The sequence below is a fragment of the Pelophylax lessonae genome, assembly GCF_965119305.1.
Source record: "Pelophylax lessonae genome assembly, chromosome: 5".
Taxonomy (NCBI): Eukaryota; Metazoa; Chordata; class Amphibia; order Anura; family Ranidae; genus Pelophylax; species Pelophylax lessonae.
Window position 1 is genome coordinate 395,048,806 of NC_138772.1, and position 25,463 is coordinate 395,074,268.

Below are 25,463 nucleotides of genomic sequence, written 5' to 3' on the forward strand. Positions count from 1 at the left end.
TATGAATTCTTCCCAAGTCTATCCAAACTAAAAAAAATGTCCACAGTTGGGCTTTTACAGCAACTCTGTCATCTAAAAAAAGCCCCCCCCCCCCCCCATGAAAAAAAGCTAATTATACATATCTCCCTGGCAGGCACACGCTTGCTTTTTTTCTCTGTTAAGGAGCAACAGTGTCTAAAAATCTCTAAAATATGGAACTCTTCTAGGTGTGTTGGGTGACCTGTTCCTCACTTTTCACCATGGTTCCTCCTGCTGCCAGCCAGAGAGGTACTGTATGTAGTATTCTAGTTTTTCAGGGGACGGTTCTTAGAATTTTTTTTTTATGTTTGCGACACAGTTAGAAAATATATATTTATGTAAATTATATATACATTTTGAAACTATAAATATGTCTTTTCACTGTTAAAAATATTATGAGTTACTATTGTAAGGTTTTATGAAACCATAATTTGTGATATAACTATGATGTATTTTTATTCCATTGATCCTTATTTTTTTGACTGTTTTCAACATAGAAGCTTGTGGTTTCTCAAAAAAAAAAAAAAAGGGTGTTTGCAGTTCACAGTCCAGGAGTGGTTTTGTGGTCTCATCTTGGATATGGACATAGAGCAGCTGTCTATCTGTCAGAATGAATCCAATTGCACACTAATGTTGTCAAAATATATCAGCACAAAAAACACCTTTTTCCTATATTGGGGTCATAAAGGACACTACAACCAAGGTAATATGAGGTACATGACATAGACAAGCAAAGTACATGTACTGCCTGTTTTTTTGGAGAACCCATAAGGTGACACCCTGTTAGTCAGGAACTGACCTGAGTTTAGTTAGCAGCTCAGGAGACAGATGCTTTGTTTTTATGCCATGGACTTGAGTTACAAAGTCCTCCTGCATGGAAACTGTGTTTTCTGCATCGTTGGATAAAAGTTTCAAGCACAGTTTAACCATTCCAAAGTAAGCATGCATTGCTTTCAAGTATGAAAAAGACTTCAAGATGCAGATTCAACAGTTTGAATGAGAACAACAAAGCCATTGCAAAAATTGCAAAATAAGGAAATTAGATTTGCCCAGGCCAGTGAACTACCAAAGACTGGAAAAGGGGAAATATTATTTATTTTTAAAATTTGCCACTCATCGTGCGTAGTTCTGATATGCAATCAAGTAGATAAACAGGGAAGGAGGAAGTGTGATAGTCAGGGGCTCTATAAGTGGGTCCAGAGTTGATTACTGGAATTGATTAACTAAAGGAGAATAGGTTGTTAACTTTGCAAGGGGTTATGGGTGTAACATGTAACAAGGTATAAAAGATGTATTTAATGCAGTTCAGCTCAGGTCTCCACTGACTATCAGGAACCAATCAACTTGGTTTCCAAACAATCAATATCACTCCAGCCAATTCATAAGAGAACATGAGGCCCATGCTCAATCCCTTTGATTCTAACGCACACTTTTTCATATAACTGTACAAATTATGGTTTCTTGCAAGGCCCTATCTTGTGAGAAATTCTGGCAGCTAGGCACATTTTATGATTAGAGATGATTATCAGTTGGGAATATATGAAACCAACTTAAACGTATTCCCTTATGGTAAACAGCTAATAGTGATTTCCACACTCGATCCCCGACGATCGGGGAAGAGCAGCGGTGATCACCGCCACTCCTCCCCTGGCCCGACTCCCGGGAGCGAGCCTCCGGCGGCGCGCGTGCGCTGCCCACAAGGGGAGGAGTCCAGCGACGTAGGTCTACATCGCTGGACGATATCGAGCCACTTTGCCGCAGTACGGTCAACGTGACCGGTCGGCAAGTGGTTAAAAATCAGGATAGATAGATAGATAGATAGATAGATAGATAGATAGATAGATAGATAGATAGACAGACAGACAGACAGACAGACAGACAGACGGACAGACAGACAGACAGACAGACAGACAGACAGACAGACAGACAGACTCACAGATAGACAGACAGATAGATAGATAGATAGATAGATAGATAGATAGATAGATAGATAGATAGATAGATAGATAGATAGATAGCGGCTGGGGAAGAGTTATCAGAGCACACAGGAAGTTGATCACGAAGAGCGAGGATTTGTGAGTCGCACACGAGTTGAATGACACAACTGCATGTTAATATTCAACCGTCAACCTGTATAAATTGGCAGTCCTTACCACAAGGGAACTTAAATTGTTTTCCTTCAAGATCCCTAAGGAATATTGCAAATTGGCTAACTAGCAGTCAGTGTATGCTGATTACAATATACTGTGACAGATATTTACTAGTATAAAGAAAGAGCATCTCCTGGGAGCCTAACAACAACATGTGAACTCACTGTACAGAGATTCCATATGAGTGAGTACAAAACTTTGCTATAAAACACCTTACATGTGCAGTCATTTGTATTTTTTGGAAGAAACTTGTAGATATACTTGACAGCAAACCATGACATTTTCTAATTAAAAAGGGAAGAACATAACACTTTGCCACCTGCAAAGTAATAAATAAGAGGCATACGTTACATGTTCTGCATTTAGAATTTAGAATGACATTTTGATGGCTACATGATGCCAGAATGCAATAAGCCACTCTATCTTTTTTCCCTATCATGACATAAAACTAGCTAAATGTATAGCAAGCCTAATTGAAGTTGTCACATATTTGATAAAGAATGCAAACCTTCCTATTTCCTGTTGTCTGGTCACAACTGTTTCCCTGAAATAAAATCACGAAAACAAATGAAGAAGTGAGGAGTTTTTTCTTACTCTTTTATAATGGTGGTCTGGAATTGATATAGCAAATGCTGTTTAGATGATTGAATATGCCACATTAAAAAATAACAAAAAAAAAAAAAACTTGAAAAAGGAAACTGTATAATCAGTAAACCTCCTAAGTATATCATATCTGTTAGTACTGGGGTAATGCCCATGATCTCAAAGCAGTAAGACCTTAAAAAAAAAAAAAAAGATGCATAGTCTTAGCATGTAAAATAAAGCTGGTCATACAGGTGGCAACATTTAGGCAACTTCAACCACTTAGATTGAATCAAATATGTAATTGAAAGTTGTTGTCTGAGAACAGTTTGAGCAGTCTGCTACCCACAAGTTTGATCAACAACCTAAATTTGATTGATTGAACTGGTCTATAAAATGACAGATTCATTACAAGTTAGTAATTAAATACTTTGGCAATTTAGTTGAAAGAAATTTGATTTTTCCATTGGATTCAAGTTTATTTCGACCCCCCTCTCCTTGAACTCAAACAAAACAACTTATTTCCATGTTTGATTGCTGGGAAATTTAATTCTAGCTTAATTGAAAGTGGTTGAAATTGGCAGGAAGTTGCCACTTGTATGGCCAGCTTGAGGGTCAACCAATTTCTCAGGGTGCATTAGAATCTTGTCTAGAAAGAAACCAAGGAAGGAGTCAAATATCAGCAGACTATTAAAAAAACATCAGAATGCCAAGTAACACAACCTAAACATGAAGATGAACATTACTTGAGGAGCCTTCTGCAGTACTGTTTTTCTGGATTTTAAATGAGTGAAAAGAATTAATTCTGTAAGGCATTCCTCAACACATAAACATTTCTAGGTGACTAAGTCAGCATGCCTTATATCCACTGCATTCCACCTACTGCTATAAGCTCATTGTCACTTCAGTGACCATGAACTTACAGCAGAACTGTCCCCAAGATGCTGCTAATGGAAAAAAAAAAAACATTGTATTAGCTGTGGATTAAATTTATTAAATGTATTAAAAATACCACACACAGCTACTGCCACCCACAGCCTGTGTTCCTACTGTGTTTGCCACAGGCTGTGTGGCTGCAGGCTTTGTCCCTTGCATCCTCCCCTTTCTCCTTCCCCTCTCTGTATGGTTCAATCTCCCTCCCCCCTGGCATGCTCCTGCTGCTCCAATCCCCCTGTGTCCTCCCCCTGCAGCACTCTCCCCTCTTTCCCTGCCACCCCCTAGCAGTTAAAGAAATGGGGGTATTGCTGCAATAAAACATCAATTCCAATATCAGCAGTAAAGATGATACATATGACATGGATTGCTGTATAAAAATGAATCACATCCACTAAAATCATAAAAACTGAATGCAGCTGCCAACACCTGATCTTAAATTAGAGGATACAGATCATGGGAAAAACATTTGCTAATAAATGGTGTAGCGCTTGCAATATTATATTTAAGTGCACAGTCCATATACAGATACATAAAATCAACTGGTGGAAATCAAGTCCATTCCGAGAAAAATGTGCTTCCAAAGGTGTTGCCAAACTTTCCACGATCCAAAAGCCCAGTGCAGAGAGACCACCACTAGAGATGTATAGAACTGTTCGCCGGCGAACAGTTCCCGGCGAACTTAGCATGTTCGCGTTCGCCGCTGCCGGCGAACATATGCGATGTTCGGTCCGCCCCCCATAAGACATCATTGAGGCAAACTTTGACCCTGAACTTTACAGTCAGCAGACACATTTCCAGCCAATCAGCGTACCTCCCTCCCACACCCTCCCACCTCCTATAAATAAGCAAAGGCAGCATCCATCTTAGATCATTCTGAAGCAGTGTGTGTAGTGAGAGTAGGGAGAGCTGCTGCTGCTGCTGCTGCTGTTAAGCTAGGGACAGTTAGTCAGTGTTCCTGGTCTTGCAGTGTTCTTGGTCCACTACTGCTGTAATATCAGCACCCCAAAAAGCCCTTCTAAGGGCTGGTATTTGTGTTTTTTTTTTTTTTTTTATATATATATATATATATATATATATATACCTAGCGTCCCCAAAAGCCCTTTTAAGGGCTGGTAATTGAGTTGTTTCTTCATATATATATATATCTATATCTATCTAGTGTCCCCAAAAGCCCTTTTAAGGGCTGGTAATTGAGGATTTTTTTATTTATATATATACATATATATATATATAGTGTCCCCAAAAGCCCTTTTAAGGGCTGATAAGGTAATAGATTTTTTTCTTTATATATATATATATATATATATATATATCTATTGTACACTGCAGTTGCCTGCCCGCTGTGTGTGAGAGGCCACAGACCTACCACAGACTGTACTGTGTGCACACCACACTCATTTCGGGTGGCACAGGCACAGTACCTGGCATTTTAAAAAATATTTTTTTTTCCTCTGTCATAATTGCAGTGAGTGCTGTGTCAGGTCCACAGAGTGCACTGTACCCACTGCAGTGCACTGCCCACCACTGATATATATACGTTGGCACAGCATCTTGTTGCAATAAATTGAAAAAAAAAATATTTTTTATTATTGCAGTTGCCTGGGCTGCCAGTGACTGTCAGGTCCACAGAGTGTACTGTGCCCACTGCAGTGCCACTGTGTGCCCACCCACCACTGATATATAAGGTGGCACAGCAGCTTGCAAAGTAAAAAAAATATATATATATTTTTAAATTGCAGTTGCCTGGGTGCTAGTGACTGCTGTCAGGTCCACAGAGAGTGTACTGTGCCACTGCCCACCCACCACTGATATATAAGGTGGCACAGCAGCTTGCAAAGTAAAATAAAATATATTTTTTTAAATTGCAGTTGCCTGGGTGCCAGTGACTGCTGTCAGGTCCACAGAGAGTGTACTGTGCCACTGCCCACCCACCACTGATATATAAGGTGGCACAGCAGCTTGCAAAGTAAAATAAAATATATTTTTTTAAAATTGCAGTTGCCTGGGTGCCAGTGACTGCTGTCAGGTCCACAGAGAGTGTACTGTGCCACTGCCCACCCACCACTGATATATAAGGTGGCACAGCAGCTTGCAAAGTAAAAAAAAATATATATTTTTTTAAATTGCAGTTGCCTGGGTGCCAGTGACTGCTGTCAGGTCCACAGAGAGTGTACTGTGCCACTGCCCACCCACCACTGATATATAAAGTGGCACAGCAGCTTGCAAAGTAAAAAAATATATATATATTTTTTAAATTGCAGTTGCCTGGGTGCCAGTGACTGCTGTCAGGTCCACAGAGAGTGTACTGTGCCACTGCCCACCCACCACTGATATATAAAGTGGCACAGCAGCTTGCAAAGTAAAAAAAATATATATATATTTTTTAAATTGCAGTTGCCTGGGTGCCAGTGACTGCTGCCAGGTCCACAGAGAGTGTACTGTGCCACTGCCCACCCACCACTGATATATATGCCTGCAAGAGAAAAAGCCAGCCGCAGAGAAGCCGTATTCCTGAAAATATAAGAAAAATGCTTTTTTTTTAGGGGTTCTGGACATGCTACAGAGCTGAAACTTGACAGGTACACTTTTTAGACCCCCCAGACACTAAATACAAAAAATGACATGCCTGCCTAAAAAAATGCCTGATAAATGCCTGCAAGAGAAAAAGACAGCCGCAGAGAAGCCGTATTCCTGAAAATATAAGAAAAATGCTGTTTTTTAGGGGTTCTGGACATGCTACAGAGCTGAAACTTGACAGGTACACTTTTTAGACCCCCCAGACACTAAATACAAAAAATGACATGCCTGCCTAAAAAAATGCCCGATAAATGCCTGCAAGAGAAAAAGACAGCCGCAGAGAAGCCGTATTCCTGAAAATATAAGAAAAATGCTGTTTTTTAGGGGTTCTGGACATGCTACAGAGCTGAAACTTGACAGGTACACTTTTTAGACCCCCCAGACACTAAATAAAAAAAATGACATGCCTGCCTAAAAAAATGCCCGATAAATGCCTGCAAGAGAAAAAGACAGCCGCAGAGAAGCCGTATTCCTGAAAATATAAGAAAAATGCTGTTTTTTAGGGGTTCTGGACATGCTACAGAGCTGAAACTTGACAGGTACACTTTTTAGACCCCCCAGACACTAAATACAAAAAATGACATGCCTGCCTAAAAAAATGCCCGATAAATGCCTGCAAGAGAAAAAGACAGCCGCAGAGAAGCCGTATTACTGAAAATATAAGAAAAATGCTGTTTTTTAGGGGTTCTGGACATGCCACAGAGCTGAAACTTGACAGGTACACTTTTTAGACCCCCCAGACACTAAATACAAAAAATGACATGCCTGCCCAAAAAAATGCCCGCTAAATGCCTGCAAGAGAAAAAGCCAGCCGCAGAGAAGCCATATTCCTGAAAATATAAGAAAAATGCTGTTTTTTAGGGGTTCTGGACATGCTACAGAGCTGAAAATTGACAGGTACACTTTTTAGACCCCCCAGACACTAAATACAAAAAATGACATGCCTGCCTAAAAAAATGCCCGATAAATGCCTGCAAGAGAAAAAGACAGCCGCAGAGAAGCCGTATTCCTGAAAATATAAGAAAAATGCTGTTTTGTAGGGGTTCTGGACATGCTACAGAGCTGAAACTTGACAGGTACACCTTTTAGACCCCCCAGACACTAAATACAAAAAATGACATGCCTGCCTAAAAAAATGCCCGCTAAATGCCTGCAAGAGAAAAAGCCAGCCGCAGAGAAGCCATATTCCTGAAAATATAAGAAAAATGCTGTTTTTTAGGGGTTCTGGACATGCTACAGAGCTAAAAATTGACAGGTACACTTTTTAGACCCCCCAGACACTAAATACAAAAAATGACATGCCTGCCTAAAAAAATGCCCGATAAATGCCTGCAAGAGAAAAAGCCAGCCGCAGAGAAGCCATATTCCTGAAAATATAAGAAAAATGCTGTTTTTTAGGGGTTCTGGACATGCTACAGAGCTGAAACTTCACAGGTACACTTTTTAGACCCCCCAGATGCTAAATCCAAAGAAATTTTTTATTTTTATTTTTTTTTAATTTTTCCAATAATTGGCTCTCTATCAAAAAATTATAATTTTTAAGACCTTTTTTTGTGTGATCCCTCTCCGGCATGCCACAGTCCAGGTGTTAGTCCCCTTGAAACAACTTTTCCATCACTATTGTGGCCAGAAAGAGTCCCTGTGTGTTTTAAAATTCGCCTGCCTATTGAAGTCTATGGCGGTTCGCCCGGTTCGCCGGTTCGCGAACATTTGCCGATGTTCGCGTTCGCCGTTCGCGAACGGCGAATTTTAGGTTCGCGACATCACTAACCACCACCAAGAGATAAAAATGGCCCCTTACCGCAATGCAATGATCCCCGCTACAGAGATAATTTCCAGCATGTACCACACATCACAAGACCCATGCAGATTGTAACACAGCCCATAGCGATATCCAGATCAGCTCCGCTCGATATAGGTACATGTGTGAAAGAAGGGAACAACTCCCATAGTGAAATACAGTAATGAATGTGTTTATTGATGCATAAGCTAAAAAATGGCAACTCACATAACGTAGAAGACAATACAGCGTGTCTCTCTCATGTAGCACCTCCGGGACCTGGTTTCCAACCTAGAAAATGGCCGCCGCGTCCCCTCGTGTATCCCAGCGTGGCGTGCCACAGGCTCCTCCTACGCCTTTCGTCAGTAGGTGACGTCGTCAGGGGGTGTGGCCTGCGGTAAGCCATTCATATTTATACGTTGAGCGGGACGGAAAGGGCGGAACTTCATATCATTGACCCGAGCCCGGAAGTTGAACACATGCGTTCCAACGACCGGAACTACCGGGTCAGGATCTCACTAATCCATAACCGGATACCAGTAATTTGCATACCAGCACCCCGGATGCATGCAATCCAACAACCGGAACTAATGGATCAGGATCTTTAATGTCCAGGACCGGATGCCAGTCATTAATGTACCAGCACCCCGGACATGAACAGAAAAACAATACTATGGCAATTAAGACCAATTAGTTATATCAATGGGAATGCCATAACCGTCACTTAAGAGCACAACATGGCAAATCCCCACATGTAAGGCCTGTTTCGGAACCAATGGAAATACATATCTCTTAGCTTCCAACAGGAAGATAGGCATCCATTGTAGCCACACAGGAGATACATGATCGGCCTTATAGTGCAACCATACACTGAAATGGCACCACCACCAAGGGCTCACTAAAGGACGCAGGGCCAACCTCCAGCCTTGAAACAGGTCCCAAAGGGAAACTCTAATATACAATGCCAATCTTTAAAAAAGGACACAACAATAAAAGTTACATAATATCACACATAAACAAAAAAGAAAGAGTTAAAAAGTTTTTGGGTATCACTTATTAAAACAATAAGATACAATACACCCCAGACTCCTAAATAGTCATAAAAACTGATAATAGGTAACCAAGGTGGCAATAATAGCAAATATCATAAACATGGGACATCATATGGTCTCACCAATTACGCATTATTTATAAACGCGTTGATGTCCCAATCGATGTTTAACCCATGGGGGGCATACGTTTTCAACCAGTAAATCCAGCTGGTTTCCAGCTGGGAAACACCTCTTGTACGGTTACTACCCCTCCAACTTCCCGAAAATTTATCTATACCCAGAAAAACAGTGCCTTTGGGGTCCCCCCCATGGCAAAGATCATAATGCCGCGAGACACTGTGTTTCGGGAAATGTTTGATTATGTTTGCCACATGCTCTTGTAAATGTACATGTAGCATGCGAATAGTGCGGCCCACATATTCGTGGCCACAAGGGCAGCGTAATAGGTAGACGACATGACGCGTGGTACATGTGATGAACGGCTTAATTTTGAAGTCTTGCTGAGTAGCATTGGAGAAAAATGACTCAACCCTTCTGGTCCTACAAGCATTAATTTTACAAATGGCACAGCGTCTGCAGGGGTAAAAACCTCCTCTCTGTTGGAAGAATGAAACAGTTCTGGGCGGATCTATAATGACATTATACCTTTCTTCCAACAGAGAGGAGGTTCAAAAAGACTTCAAAATTAAGCCGTTCATCACATGTACCACGCGTCATGTCGTCTACCTATTACGCTGCCCTTGTGTTACCAGTTGAAAACGTATGCCCCCCATGGGTTAAACATCGATTGGGACATCAACGCGTTTATAAATAATGCATAATTGGTGAGACCATTTGATGTCCCATGTTTATGATATTTGCTATTATTGCCACCTTGGTTACCTATTATCAGTTTTTATGACTATTTAGGAGTCTGGGGTGTATTGTATCTTATTGTTTTAATAAGTGATGCCCAAAAACTTTTTAACTCTTTCTTTTTTTGTTTATGTGTGATATTATGTAACTTTTATTGTTGTGTCCTTTTTTTAAAGATTGGCATTGTATATTAGAGTTTCCCTTTGGGACCTGTTTCACGGCTGGAGGTTGGCCCTGCGTCCTTTAGTGAGCCCATGGTGGTGGTGCCATTTCAGTGTATAGTCGCACTATAAGGCCGGTCATGTATCTCCTGTGTGGATACAATGGATGCCTATCTCCCTGTTGGAAGCTAAGAGATATGTATTTCCATTGGTTCCGAAACAGGCCTTACATGTGGGGATTTGCCATGTTATGCTCTTAAGTGGCGGTTATGGCATTCCCATTAAAATAACTAATTGGTCTTAATTGCCATAGTATTGTTTTTCTGTTCATGTCCGGGGTGCTGGTACATTAACGACTGGCATCCGGTCCTGGACATTAAAGATCCCGATCCATTAGTTCCGGTTGTTGGAACGCATGCATCCGGGGTGCTGGTACGCAAATTACTGGTATCCGGTTATGGATTAGTGAGATCCTGACCCGGTAGTCGTTGGAACGCATGTGTTCAAGTTCCAGGCTCGGGTCAATGATATGAAGTTCCGCCCTTTCCGTCCCGCTCAGCGTATAAATATGAATGGTTTACCGCAGGCCACACCCCCTGACGACGTCACCTACTGACGAAAGGCGTAGGAGGAGCCTGTGGCACGCCTTGCTGGGATACACGAGGGGACGCGGCGGCCATTTTCTAGGTTGGAAACCAGGTCCCGGAGGTGCTACATGAGAGAGACACGCTGTATTGTCTTCTACTTTATGTGAGTTGCCATTTTTTAGCTTATGCATCAATAAACACGTTCATTACTGTACTTCACTATGGGAGTTGTTCCCTTCTTTCACACATGTACCTATATCGAGCGGAGCTGATCTGGATATCGCTACGGGCTGTGATACAATCTGCATGGGTCTTGTGATGTGTGGTACATGCTGGAAATGATCTCTGTAGCGGGGATCATTGCATTGCGGTAAGGGGCCATTTTTATCTCTTGGTGGTGGTCTCTCTGCACTGGGCTTTTGGATCGTGGAAAGTTTGGCAACACCTTTGGGAGCACATTTTTCTCGGAATGGACTTGATTTCCACCAGTTGATTTTATGTATCTGTATATGGACTGTGCAGTTCAATATAATATTGCAAGCGCTACACCATTTATTAGCAAATGTTTTACCCCCTAGCAGTTGCAAGCATATAGGAGATTACAATTTCAGGATGGAGAGTGGGGGGGGGGGGGGGCTTAAATATTTGTCTGCTTACCAAATCCTTCCTTTCTTTTCCTGAGTGAACACAGTGAGTTATCAGTACTAATCACTACTGTTTCATTATTAAATGGAGTGGAGTATAGTAAACACTGTTTACAATGTCTTCAGTTTGTGAAGGAACAAGAAGCCTCTGTACAGAGGCTTTCCTTAATGCACAGATGTGAAGCTTACCTCTAGATTACTATGACTAAGATATATACAGAATATGTGTATATAGTCGCTAGCACAAATGGTGCAAACCCTGTAAGTGATTATAAATAAGTGCTGCATTTGTTAATTATCAAATCAATATTACATAAAAAATAAAGAGATATCAATATCACCAAAGTGAAAGAAAACAACGCTTTAAATCACTGAAAGTAACAGTAAATAACAACAATGAAGTAGTGTAAATAACATAACCAGTGTTTGGAGTGAATATGAATTAAACTGCAGATGGGTGACATAAATCCCCCACTGGATCCCCCAAAGTGCTTTCATCTGGCAGATTGACCCTCACAACAAAGGTCAAAACTCACATAAAGGACACAATTCCTAATTCAGCCAGATTAAATCCATCACTGTGCAGCAAACTGATCAGGATTTCAGTCCCCAACAGTCCCTCTTACTGCCCTGTGGTTCATATAAACTCTGGATATCGAACTCAGAAAAACAGAGGAAACTACATAGTTCTCCCTGATATAGCTAATTTTATTAAGTAAAAGAATATGTATATGCACCCACATACATTCCAGGGATATATGACTTCAACATACAGAGATCTTCCTCTGCTTCCACTAACAGGCAATCTCTGCTGCTGCCACTGGATGTGAAGCACTGCTCAAGGATGGCTCACTCAGGAAGCCTGCTGTATCTCAAGCTCTCTCCCCCAGACCAATAGGCCCTGCCCTATGCACTGCGTCATAATGATGTCATCAGGGGACTGACATGCTGACTGGGTCACTGCATACTAAATGAAACCATCTGGCTGAATTAGGAATTCTGACCTTCATGCAAGTTTTGACCTTTGTTGGGCGTGTCAACCTGTTGGGTGAGTGCACACTTTGAGGGATTTATGTCACTCATCTGCAGTATGAAAAGTATTCACTTCAACTACTGGTCATGTTATGGACTTTTATGGACTTTGAGCAGACTACTTTACTGTACATTTTTACTAATACTTTCAGTGATTCACAGTGTTATTTTCTTTCCCTTTGGTGATAATGACATCTCTTTATTTTTTTTATTAATATTGATTTGAAAATGAACAAAATTCAGCCTCTAGATTGCTTGTTTACAATTTTTTGTACTTTCAGTTTTCACTGTTTTGCAAAAAGGCACAATTTAACATTTTATTTGGTATTTATTGACTTAAAGTGGAGTTCCACCCTATTTTTATACTTACCTCCATCTTCTCGCTCCGGGTCACCTGAAAAAGAAATGGATAATCGCATATTTTTTTTTTTTTTTACTTACCTCGTAGCGAAGAAAAAATACTTACCTTACTTCCTTCTTCCTCCTTCCTCAACCGAGGCCCGTCGTCACTTCCTGGCTCTGCAATGATTCCTGGTAGCTGAACGTCATAGCTCCCAGGAATCATTGCGCCTGCACCGGCCCCGACGTCAGTTCCGGGTCGCGCGCGTCATCCCCTTCTAAACAGCTTCTGGGCATGCCCAGAAGCTGTAGAGGGATGACGCGCGCGACCCGGAAGTGACGTCGGGGCCGGCGCAGAGCATCGTGGGACCAAAGAAGGTGGAAGAAGACGCCGAAGGGGATCTCGCTGGCTTCAAGCTGCCCACATCTGAGATGGCAGCGCTGGACAAGAAGTTTGCAAGGTAAGTATTTGTCCTAACAGGTAAGTGCAACCCGGGACAGATCAGAGGCTAGCCATTGTGGAATGTACTAGCCCTGACTGTCCCTGGGGTATTAAAATAAAAAAAAAAAATCCAGGGTGGAACTCCGCTTTAATACAGTTTTAGCTTTTAGATTTAGTGGCAATTGTGTAAGTTATGTTGTGTTTGTGAGCACTGATAATGAATTTAGTGTGTTTTTATTAAAAATATAATCTTTAATAAACTTTTGCTAAACTATCATGAAATCTACAAAATCAGCATTACAATTTTTTTATTCTACCCGTACCATGCTTTCAGAAAATGTATGGTTTGATGGGTCTTTTACAAACTCTGAAAGCTGTAAGTGAAAACTGAAAAAAAAATGCAAAATAGCAAAAATAGCAAACATGGTCTGACCCCCTGAGGTTAAAAGTGAACCATAGGATTTGGCAGCAAAAGTGTTAACCTTTAGTAAGTACTTCCGCAAGGAGGCATATACTATAAAGCCCATGTAGTATTTAACAAAGAACAAAATAACAATGCAAGTTAGTAAAGTTAAGTGTATCAAAAAATCTTAACAGTCATTTTTGTATTTTCCACTGGGTGTGACAGCTTCACAGGAAACGGCCAGAGATTGGACAATAAAACTATGAATAAAATGGATACTAAACTTTACCCCAACCCCCCTTGAAGTAATCCCAGGCAAACAAAAACCTAAATGTCCCTGGTATTCACCAAAATGAGGGATCCTGTGATGTTTGGGTCCCCAGGCACAAGAAGTAGGATCGTTCTTCGAGTGTTTATGTTACCACTACTAATGAGCCAAATGTACCTGGGTTTAGTTTGGGGTGGGTTTGGCAAACATTGCTAAAGTCAGGATGCTTAATCCGAACCCCATTAAAGTCAATAGGAGTTGAATTTTAGAAATCAGAGTTGGTCACTTTCTAGGCTAATAAGCATGAATTATCAAGCAAATGGCATAGGGGGCTGGGCACTGCCCTAGGGGATATATACCATTTGGTGTGGAACAGTAATTTTAATGTTATAGTGCTTGTGGAGCATTAAAAATGCAAAAATGTTTAAAAACATTATATATATATCTTCTGCGCTCAGTTGTGGTGCCTGGGTATATGTGTGTATATCTCTCTCTCTTTACACTTTTCCAAGTTATGCATGTGATGCCAGAGGTCTTGCTGCCTTCTCAGGACATGCAGGCATCCTTACAAGCACTGAAAACAAATAGAAAAAAGGAATGGGTTCATGATGCACTGGTGCATTACCAAAATAACCATTTTTATTCACAAGTAATCTACTTACAAACTCTTGGCAAGAGTTTAGCTCTGATAAAGAGGGCTTGACCCTTGAAACACATTAGCCTTTGGATAATATGAGGTCTTTCCTTACCATTGACCGAGGACTATGGATCTTGAGGTGGTGTCATTGGCACCAATGTATTTGCCTATAACTGCCAAGAGTTTGTAAGTAGATTACCTTTTCCTTCCCCTCCTCCTTCCCCCTCCCCCACCTTTTTCACCCCAATTTTCCTCAATTTTTGTATCCCTTCCTCTGTGTCCCCTTTTCCTCTCTCTTCTCTCTCTCTCTCTCCATATCTTCCATTTCCCCCTCTTCCCCTCCTCCCCTTTCCCCATCTTCCGCCCCTTCCCCCCTCCACCCCCCTCCTATTTAACTTTCATTTTCTCTTCCTCTGCATTCCCCTTCCCCCATTTTTATTTTCTTTGCCTTTCTTTTTTTTTTTCTTGTCCCATCCCCCCTCCCCCTTCACCTCCTCATACTTTATCTCCCAATTTTCCATCCACATTTATTTTATTTTTTTAGTTTCATTTTTTAAAATGGTTTTATTTAAGTCTTGGATGTTTTTAGGCATATTGCAATATACAGGTTCACCACTCTGGCTATTAGCACTGCCCATGCTTGGATGTGGACATTTCTCCCTTTGGGGGGTTTGGAGATATCCCACAGGCTCTCCAGGCTATCTGACACCAGACCTGACACAATAGTACACAGGTGATTTTCTCTATTTTTACTTTACTTTATTTAGTAATTTGCCTGTGAAAAAAACTCTATATTTTAAAACGGTGCCCACTTTTCCTCCATAAATCAACACAGTGGATACAATTTGTAAATCATGTGCATATCTACTGTGAATAAACAGTGCATTTATAGGTCTAATTGTTTTTTTTTTTTTTTAATATGTATTAATTGAGATTTAAAGAGAGAAAACAGAATACATACATCACAATCAAACATAATATAAAAACAGAGGAACCAAAACAATGAGAGAGCATGCTCTCGCATCAGGCTATGCGGTGTTGCAAGTACAGAGGAGGAGTCTGATGCTACAATTTTCATGGCATTCAAAATATTCAAACCGAAACTGTATTCCTCAAAATAAAGTCGGAGTAGAAAAGGAAGGGAAGGGGGGAGAGAAGAGAAAAAGGAGGAAAGGAACATAGAGGAGAGGGGGGGAAGGAAGGTGAGCAGGCCATTGGTGGTAAGTTGTCATGTAAAAAGAAGAAGGGGGGGAGGAGTAGAATATAGGCATCCCGGTTACAATATGCATCAAATATGCATCAAATATGCATCAAATTGTCAAATACATACAGTCATTGTGGAGGGGAGGTGCAAGAGCCTTCAAAGAGTAGAGAGATATAACCCAGGGTAGATTTAAAGGTAGAACAGGGGTACCAAATGGAAAGGAAGCTGTCCAGTTTGTCATGGGATACGAAGGAGAGTTCTTCCAGTTGGTAGGAAGTATCCACTTTCTGTAACCATTGTTGTATCGTAGGAATAATGGACTTGCCCCAATAGGTGGGTATTAGGGCCTTAGCTGCATTTAGCAGATGAGGCATGAGAGAGTGTTTGTATTCAGACAGTGGTGCAGTAGTACAGTGTAGTAAGACAATCCATGGATCAAATGGAAGGGCTTCCCCTGTGATTTCCTTAATAACTCTGAGAATTTCTAGCCAGAATGGCTTTATCCTAGGGTAGTTCCACCAGATGTGTGCATGTGAAGCTACGTTTTCACAACTCCTCCAACATAACAGGGAGATGGCCAGAGACATTCTGTGCAATTTTAGTGGGGTTTAGTACCATCTGGATAATAACTTGTAATTGGATTCAGCCACTTTGGTAGATATAGAAGAAACATGCTCTAAAGCTAGAACTTTGTCTTTCGAGCATCTGAGATGTGGGAGCCTAGGTCCAACTCCCATTTGTGGATGAAATCCGGGTAAGGCTGACCTTGTAGAGAAATAAGGGCTTTATAAAACTGTGTTGTAGGATGCAGGGGGGGGGGGGTCCCGAGGGTGAAGTATGGCTTCAATTGGAGTTAGGTCAGTGGAATCTCGCAAAGGATGCGGCAAGGAATGAAGAAATGTTCGTAATTGTCTGTATCTCCAACGATCCATGATAGTGGCTGGCTTGATCCCAGGATGAGTTATAAAGGTTTCAAAGCATTAGAGTGAAATACGTGGTGTAGCAAAAGGGGAGTCTTAGGTGACCACAGTTTGAAACCAGCATCCATGGATCCGGAGGTGAATTAATTTGATGTAGTAGAGGCATGAGTGTTGAATTGAAGTTCCAGGAAAACTTTTTTGTGGATTTTGTCCCGAACTGACAAAGTGGAAGATGTCAGAGGGGGGGGTGGCCGAGGAGAGAGCCCTGACAGAGCCAGGGATGCAAGGGACTACAGAAAGGTCAGCTCCACATAGATCGCGTTCTAGCTGCACCCATAGTTTGGAGTTGGAGGAGTATTTCCAGTCGGCCACACGAGTAAGTGAGATCGCGTGGAAATAGTCCCTAATACTCGGGAGTGCAAGCCCTCCAGAACGCTTTGGACGAAAAGTGGCACCCTAGCAATCCTGGGTCGCCTACCCTGCCAAATATAAGTCGAAATTAAAGATTGCAACAAAGTAAAAAGCCCAATAGTAATACCCAGTGGCAACATTTGGAAAACAAAGAGGATACGGGGTAAGATATTCATCTTCACAATATTGGTTCTACCTAACCACGAATGAGGCAGGGAGGACTATTTCCTAAAGTCAGTTTTGATCATGTTAAGCAGGGGGAGATAGTTATGATGGGATAAGCTCATATGAGGGGTGAGATATATGCCCAGATATTTCAATTTAACAGGACACCAATGAAATGGGATGTGTGGGGAGATGGAGGTCACCAAAGAGCGGGGAAGATTGATATTTAGGATTTCAGACTTAGACATATTGATTTTAAAATTCGAGAGCTGGCGGAATTCAGTGAAGGCCTTCATTAGGACGGGGAGAGAGATGCGGGGTTGTTGGATGAAGAAGAGGATATCATCCGCATAAGCGGCATATTTATGTGTCCTTTGACCGACTGTAATGCCATGGATGTCACGAGTATGCCTGATAGTGGCCAAAAAGGGTTCAAGGCAAACAGCAGGGGGACAACGGGCACCCCTGCCGTGTGCCATTGTGTAGTGTGAAAGGGGTGCTGAGAAGGCCATTAATGCGTACCTGTGCAGAAGGTTGGGTATAAAGGGACGCAATGCGTTGTAACGCCTTTGAACCTAGGCCAAAAAAGCGTAAGGTAGTCAGCAGGTAATCCCAGTCCACCCTGTCAAATGCTTTCTCAGCGTCGGTCGATAAGAACAGGGTGGGCTGGGAGTGTATGCAGACAAAATTAATCAGTGAGATGGAGCGAAGGGAATTGTCCCTCGTCTCTCTCCCTGGTATGAAACCTGTCTGATCTGCGGAAATCCAGGAAGGGATGAGGAGCAAAAGTTTATTAGCTAGGACTTTGGAGTATAATTTGAGGTCCACATTATGAAGGGATATTGGGCGGTAACTGCCACAATCTGTGGGGTCTTTGCCCGGTTTGGTGTGTGCAGAAAGGGACTCAGGGCAAAACCCCGATTTTTTAGAGATGGAGTTGGCATAGGATGTTAAATGGGGTAGCAATATATCTCCAAACGCTTTGTAATAAGCCACAGTATACCCGTTCGGGGCCGGAGCCTTGCCCACCTGTGTAGTTTTCAAAGCCAGCTGGAATTCTTCTAAAGAGAAGTCTTCCTCTAATTTCCTTAGGGAGCGCTTGGATAATTTAGGGAGGTTTGCTTGTTTGAGATAGGACCTGATGCGTTTACGTTTTTCGGAGAGTGGGAGATGGCAAAGGTTGCCTTCAACATGGTATAACCTGTTGTAAAATTCTCTGAATGCCTTGGCAATCAAAGGAGAGGAATGAGCCATGGAACCATCAGGGGATTTTACCTTCTGTATGAAAGCAGCTGTTGTTTGCTTTCTAAGAGATCTGGCAAGCATCTTGCCCGGTTTATCGCCCCATTTGTAATGCTTGTGGGAGATCAGGTGGAACTTTCGTTTGGTGGCTTCGTCAAGTAAGGATCGCAAGGTTTCCCACGCCTCTGTCAAGGCCATCAAGTGGGAGATGTGTAGAGACAATTTATGAGACCTTTCCAAATCCACAACCAAGTTAAGTTGTTCCGTGATCTGCTGACTCTGCTCCCGCTTCTTCCGAGCTCCCAGCTCTATCAGTCTACCCCTCATAGTAGCCTTATGGGCCTCCCAGACCAGTGAAGGAGCAGCATCCTCAGTAGCATTTTCAGTGAAATATTGGTGTAAAACACCGGATAAGAGAGCGGCATTTGAAGGGTTAGTAAGAAGGGAGTCATTTAGCTTCCAATTGCTAGAGCGAGTGGGGAGAGAAGGCAGGTCCAGAGTCACCAGTACAGGAGCATGATCTGAGATGGTCGAACAGCTAACAGACGCAGATCTCAGAAGCGGTAAGTGGAAGTGGTCTATGAAAATGTTATCATTCCTAGAATAACATCCATGGGTTTTAGAAAAGTGTGAGAAGTCTTTAGTTTTAGGGTGTAAAATGCGCCAGGCATCTATCAGTTGGAGTGCATGTAACTTCTTTTTAACTAACGCTATTTGTTTGATCGGTCCCTGGAGGTGTCTAGTACAGGATCCAAGACCATATTAATATCCCCTGCTACAATAAGTAAGCCTTCTGCAAACCCCGCCAGCTCAGTTAAAGTTTTGGTCAAAAAGGCTGGTTCGGTGCATAGATATTAGCTAACGTGCAGCGGGTATTCCCTTTTGTACCTTTCAGAAAAAGAAAACGCCCATGAACATCAGAATGCATCTTTTCTAATCAGAAAGGGGTGTTTTTAATGGAACCCAATAGTGACCCCTTTTGTCTTTTTGGAGGGCGAAAGGCTGTAGAACCAATTTGGATAATGTGGGGAGAATAGTTTTACATTCGTGGAGTGAGAGAGGTATGTCTCCTGTAGGAAGGCTATAGAACAAGATTCACGGTGGACTTCTCTTTACACTCGGTGACGCTTGTAAGCAGTGTTCAGACTCCGAACAGTATAGGACAAAATTTTTATGGTCGCCATGGTATACCAAAAAACACCCCTCCCCCCCCCAAATCACACGCCCGGGCCTGTAAAGGAGAAAATGGGAAGGGGGGCAGGGATAGAAGAGGAGAAAGAGAGGGGGGGAAATAGAAACAACAGAGAACAGAAAAAACACAAGATAAACGGTGAATGGGACTCACAGTAAGGTCACGCAGTGAACTGCAGTGGTCCCTGAGGGGACGGAGGAGCCGACAGACAGGCAACCGCGCAAGGGCTAACCTATCGCATTACAAGCCTGCGTCCTCGGCGACACCCATTCCCAAAAGGAGGAAGGGGAGCATGGCAAGCGGATGGAAAAACATCCTGCAACACCGCTCAAAGGGAGCCAATGGCGGCACCCCGAAAAAGTAAATCAACACAAACATGAAACAAAACTAAATGGAAATAAAAGTTAAAACCTCTGGCTGAGGAAACGTTGATTAACTTTAGAATGAGAAAAGACCCTTAGTGAAGCATGGGGAGCAACAGGAAGTAGAGAATCACTACTCTGAGTGACAAAGGGAAATCATGCTCTTAGACAAGCAGTGGAGTGTCAAAAGGAGGGTGCTCCGGACTTGTGAGCAGAGGATGGTGCAGAGGTGTGCTTCTTTTTTTGGAGGGCGTTTTGCGCCATGAGGATTCAGGATTGAAAGAGAAAATGGGGATGCAATCATGCCAGCCCGGAAGATCAAGGGGCGGGAGACCCATCTCTTGTAGAAAGGCAGGGAGATCTTCAGGAAAAAGAAGAGTGGCGGAGTACCCATTTTTAGTGGCGATGAGGCAAGCCGGGAAACCCCACCGGTATATTGAGCCATCCGCCCTTAGCTGCTTCAAAAGGGGTTTCAGTGCCGGCAGAGTTCCAATGTTTTCTTGGAAAGATCAGGGAAGATATTGAGGGAAGCTCCATCAAAGTCGATCACCTGGGTGCCGCGAAGTTTGGACATGATGGCATTCTTATCCTTGAAGTAATGTAAGCAGCAGATGACATCCCGAGGCAATTCTGATGAAAGGTTACGGGGTCTGAGGATTCTGTGAGTGCGATCAAAACACAGGGGTTCAGTGGGTGACTTCCCCAATACAGAATTAAAGATGCCTCTCACCGTAACCTCAAGGTCTTTATCCCTAGTAGCTTCAGGTAACCCACAAATGTGTAAATTATTCCTCCGATTGCGGTTTTCAAGGTCCTCCATCTTATACAATGCTGAACGGTACGCAACAGCTAGCAGCATTACCTTCTCTTGCAGTTCCTTAATGGCACCCTCTTGTGTGTCCTGCCGCCTCTCCGTGTCCTCTACCCTAGTCAATAGGAGGGACATGTCGGAGCGAACCGCCGTGATCTCCTTCTTGAGTGAGCATTCTAGGTTGCGGAACATACATCCAATCTCCTACTTCAGTCCATGTAGCAAGGAAGACATGTCTGAAGCTGCAGGTGAGGGTGGGTCATCCATATGGTCAGAGAAGTATGAGGACGCAGGTGAGGCAGTATGTGCGGAGGACGCTCTACCCAAATCCGAGGCTTTCCCTGCTGCCGCGTGCGTGCGAGCCCTATCTCCCCGCTGACAGGAACCGTTTAATGGAGCTGGAGGCAGCTTTTTTGGAAGCCGATCCTGTCCCAGAGCGTTGGCCCAACAAGGGGCGTAGGTTGGGGGCCTTTGAAGGCATTGCTAGAGGATAGTTTGCCGAGATGCCGTCGGAGCTCAGTCTAAGCACGTCTGCTCCCCGCCATGCAGAAGCCACTATAGGTCTAATTGTTAAATATGAAATATTGTACATCTCTTATTAGGGATGAGCTTCGAGTTTGAGTCAAAGCTAACTTTGACTCGAACATTGTTCGTTCGCTTGTTCGTCGAATGATGAACAAATGTGCTTCTTCTCAAGAGATCCCATAATGCATAATGTTTGTCAGACAGTGCAGTGATACATTCCTAGCAGTGTAGGGAGGGAGAGAGATTTGTGCTTTTTACAAGTTCAGAGATCTGATAGTGAGAAGTATATTCAGTAGTGCATACCATAGACCATATACCATACATAGATCTCTATCTATATATAGGGCTATCAATTGCATCATATTAGGTCATTGCATATACTGTATACCCACCACATCTTTACTTATGTATAGGGCTATTGATTACATAATATCAGGTGATAGAGTATTTTAATCGGTCACTTGCGTAACACCCTATACCCACCACATCTTTACCTATATATATATAGGGTTATTGATTACATCATATCAGGTGAAAGTTAGAGTATTTTAATCGGTCACTTGCGTGCACCCTATACTCACCACATCTTTACCTATATATAGGGCTATTGATTACATCATATCAGGTGATAGTTCGAGTATTTTAATCAGTCACTTGAGTACACCCTATACTCACCACATCTTCACCTATATATAGGGCTATTGATTACATCATATCAGGTGATAGTTAGAGCATTTAAATCGGTCACTTGCGTACACCCTATACCCACCACATCTTTACCTATATATAGGTCTATTGATTACATCATATCAGGTGATAGAGTATTTTAATTGGTCACTTGCGTGTACCCTATTCCCATCACATCTCTATCTATATATAGGGCTATTGAATACATCATATCAGGTCATTGAGTATCTATCGGTCAGTTGCGTACACCCTATATTGATCTCTATCAACATCATGTCCGAAAGGCCGACAAGGAGAGGCAGACGCTCACAGGCCTTGAAAACAGGGCTAGCAGCCTCTGTGTCCATTGTGAAAAGTGGTGGTCACAGTCAACATAGTGCATCCTCTGCAGGCTGGGCACCCCCTCTTTTATTTCCAGTGCTGCCCGTGTTTTTCAGCCACAACATGTGGAAGAGTTGGTGGAGTGGATCAATAAGCCGTTCTCATCCTCTTTGTCCTCTGACACCCACACTCACAGTAGTTTGCCTTCTCCACAGCTACTCCTTCTGTCACCCCACCATGATGCACGGAGGAATCACCTGAACTTTTTGATCATAGTGTCAGTGACATGCTGCTGGAGGATGCGCAGCAATTTGAAAACTGTGATGTTGGTTCAAAGGTTGATGAAGGGAATAACGTGAGCCTAGAGAGAGGGGTTGACAATGACGGACAAGAAACCAGCAGTCATGCTGCCGCAGCTGAAGCATATTGCCAGATTTGTTCCAGTGATGAGGAGGGAGGGGATGATGAGGTCACTGACTGTACTTGGGTGCCTGACAGGATGGAAGAGGAGGGGCGGGAGGAGGTTGCACAAATCCAACAAGGCAGGATGTGATCCAGGGGCCGCCATAGCAGTTGTGGAGCTCACAGCAGAGAGCTCCACAGGTGCTGAAAAATCCCCGCGGACTCCCAAAAGTTCATTAGTATGGGCTTTTTTCAGCACATGTGCAGTAGACCGCAGCATTGCTGTTTGCAACATCTGTCTGAAGCGGATCAAGCATGGCCAGAACATCAGCCGCTTGGGCACCACATGCTTGACAAGGCGTATGACCACCTGGCATGCAGTCTGTTGGCAACAGCACCTGAAAGAGGCACAGATCAAAACAAGCATACATCACCCTGCTCCTCATCTGTGATCTCTAACCCTACTATACCTCATGCCTTCTCAAATACCTGCATTGAGAGGGATGATGGTATAGCAATGAGTGCCACAGAGACTTGCACCCAATCTGCTAACAGTACACCACCGCTTGATTTGAGCAGCAGGCAAATTTCACTACCCCAGTTGCTGAACCGTAGAAAGAAATACTGTCCCAGACATCCACATGCTCAGCATCTTAATGCTAGCTTGGCCAAATTGCTAGCATTACAGTTGCTGCCTTTTCATCTGGTAGACTCGGCTCCCTTTCGAAAATTTGTGGAATGTGCTGCACCACAGTGGCAGGTCCCAAAAAGGCATTTCTTTTTGCGTAAGGCCATTTTGGCTCTCTACCGTCACGTGGAAGGTAGTGTTTTGGTCTCGTTAGACAGAGCGGTCAGCAGGAAGGTGCACATTATTGCTGACTCTTGGTCCAGCAGGCATGGATAGGGATGTTACGTTTTGTTCACGGCACACTGGGTAACTCTGCTGGCAGCTGGAAGGATGCAGAACAGGATTCGGTGTGGCAGCTTGTTTTGCCACCATGCCTCCAAAAACCTGGTGCTGGTTCTGCCACATCTGGCAACTCCACCATCTAATCCTCCTCCTCCATGTCCTCTTCTGCTCAATTGTCCTCTGAAGCAGCAGTGCTCCCTAAGCATTCAAGGGGCCACGCAAGCAGTCAGGGTAAAAGATGATATGCCGTGCTTTAGTTGGACTGTCTAGGGGATAGTAGTCACACCAGTGCAGAGATTCTGTCCGCTCTGCAGGGCTCTGACAGTTTGAGCCAAGAATGTTGTATAAAACATGGGCTCTCACGCTGTCGTGGGAAGTGAATGAATGGATTGGATAATAAAGGTTGCTGCTGGCACTTAAAGCTGATCCTACGCCTTAAATGTATGGTGAATTATAATAATGCAGCGCTACCTTTTTAAAGTGCAAGAAAAATAATATTAAATGCAAGTGGAACCTTATGTGCAACCTTATGTGCAAAAAATGCTGAATAAATAGTTGTATAATAAATAAGGCAAATAAATAAATAATATCATGTGTGCAAAGGAAACAGAAAAATAGCATAAAAATTATGTCACATAAAAATACATATATATCAAATTCTTTTTCTTAAAACAATATATATCATATTGGGTACACATTCATGTGATAAAGTGCTGATATTGAATATTAGTGTGCAAACATAGCGGTAGTGCAAGTGATAATAAAAGTGAACCAGCTCCACTGGCTGAAAGCGTGGACTGAGGATACAGTGAAAGAAGGTATGCTACGTGAAATAACGGAGTAACTACACTAGTAATAAATATCTACAGAAAAAATAAAAGTTAATAAAGTAAAAAAAATGAAAAAAATTATATATATATATCAAAAAATGTATTAGGTGTGAAGTGTCCAATAGTCTTGTTGTTGCATCGCATCCACGGGTTACTTCATATAAATTTCAAACTTGGTGCTTCGTGATGTAATCAACATACATAATAACGGTCATGCAGATTGGAACATGTATGTCCAGATAGGGAAAACCATGCATGTGGTGACAACCTTTGGGTGCTGTACTAATTGCAGAAAGTGAGGGTGAACTATTGTGCTGGTGCCTCCAAACTGTGTGCCTGGCCTCTTACCTCTCACTTTCTTGCAAGTAAGCCTTGTATGTAAACTGGTAAATTCAGGGGGTCCTGGGTGGGGGGGTTCTTCTCGGGATATACCGTCTCTGTTCTCTTCTACAATCTGTGTCTTGCTCTCAGGTTAAGGGGTACATACAGAGACCTCTCATAGTGTAGTAGTTATTAAGATATACTTTATTAAAAAATGTAGGGACTCACAATTAAGAAAGGAAACATCCGAGTCTGCCTTGGTGTGCGTGTATCACTTCCTGATTGTGTCACTTCCGTGTACGCTCCGACCTTGCCTATGCACTGCATCACGTGCGTTGCGATTTCTTCTGGGAATAGGCTCTTGAGCACATACCCGGGCTTCCAAGATCTCCTGAGGCAGGCCAGAAAAGTCTGTGGCCATTTCCGCCATTCATACAATGCCAGTGCTCGCTTTTCTGACATTCAATGGGAATTCAACCGCCTCATTTGTGACATGCCCACCAGGAGGAACTCAATGTTGGCAATGCTGCACATGCAGCAGAGGGCCATCAATGAGTACCTGTGTGAGTATGGCACAAGGACAAGGTCAGGGGAGCTTGGCTTTTTTTCGCCACGCCAGTGGCTTTTTGATTAAGGGTGCATGCATCATCCTGTCACCATCTGAGGAGGCCACAAGGATGGGGAGTCGGGACAATGC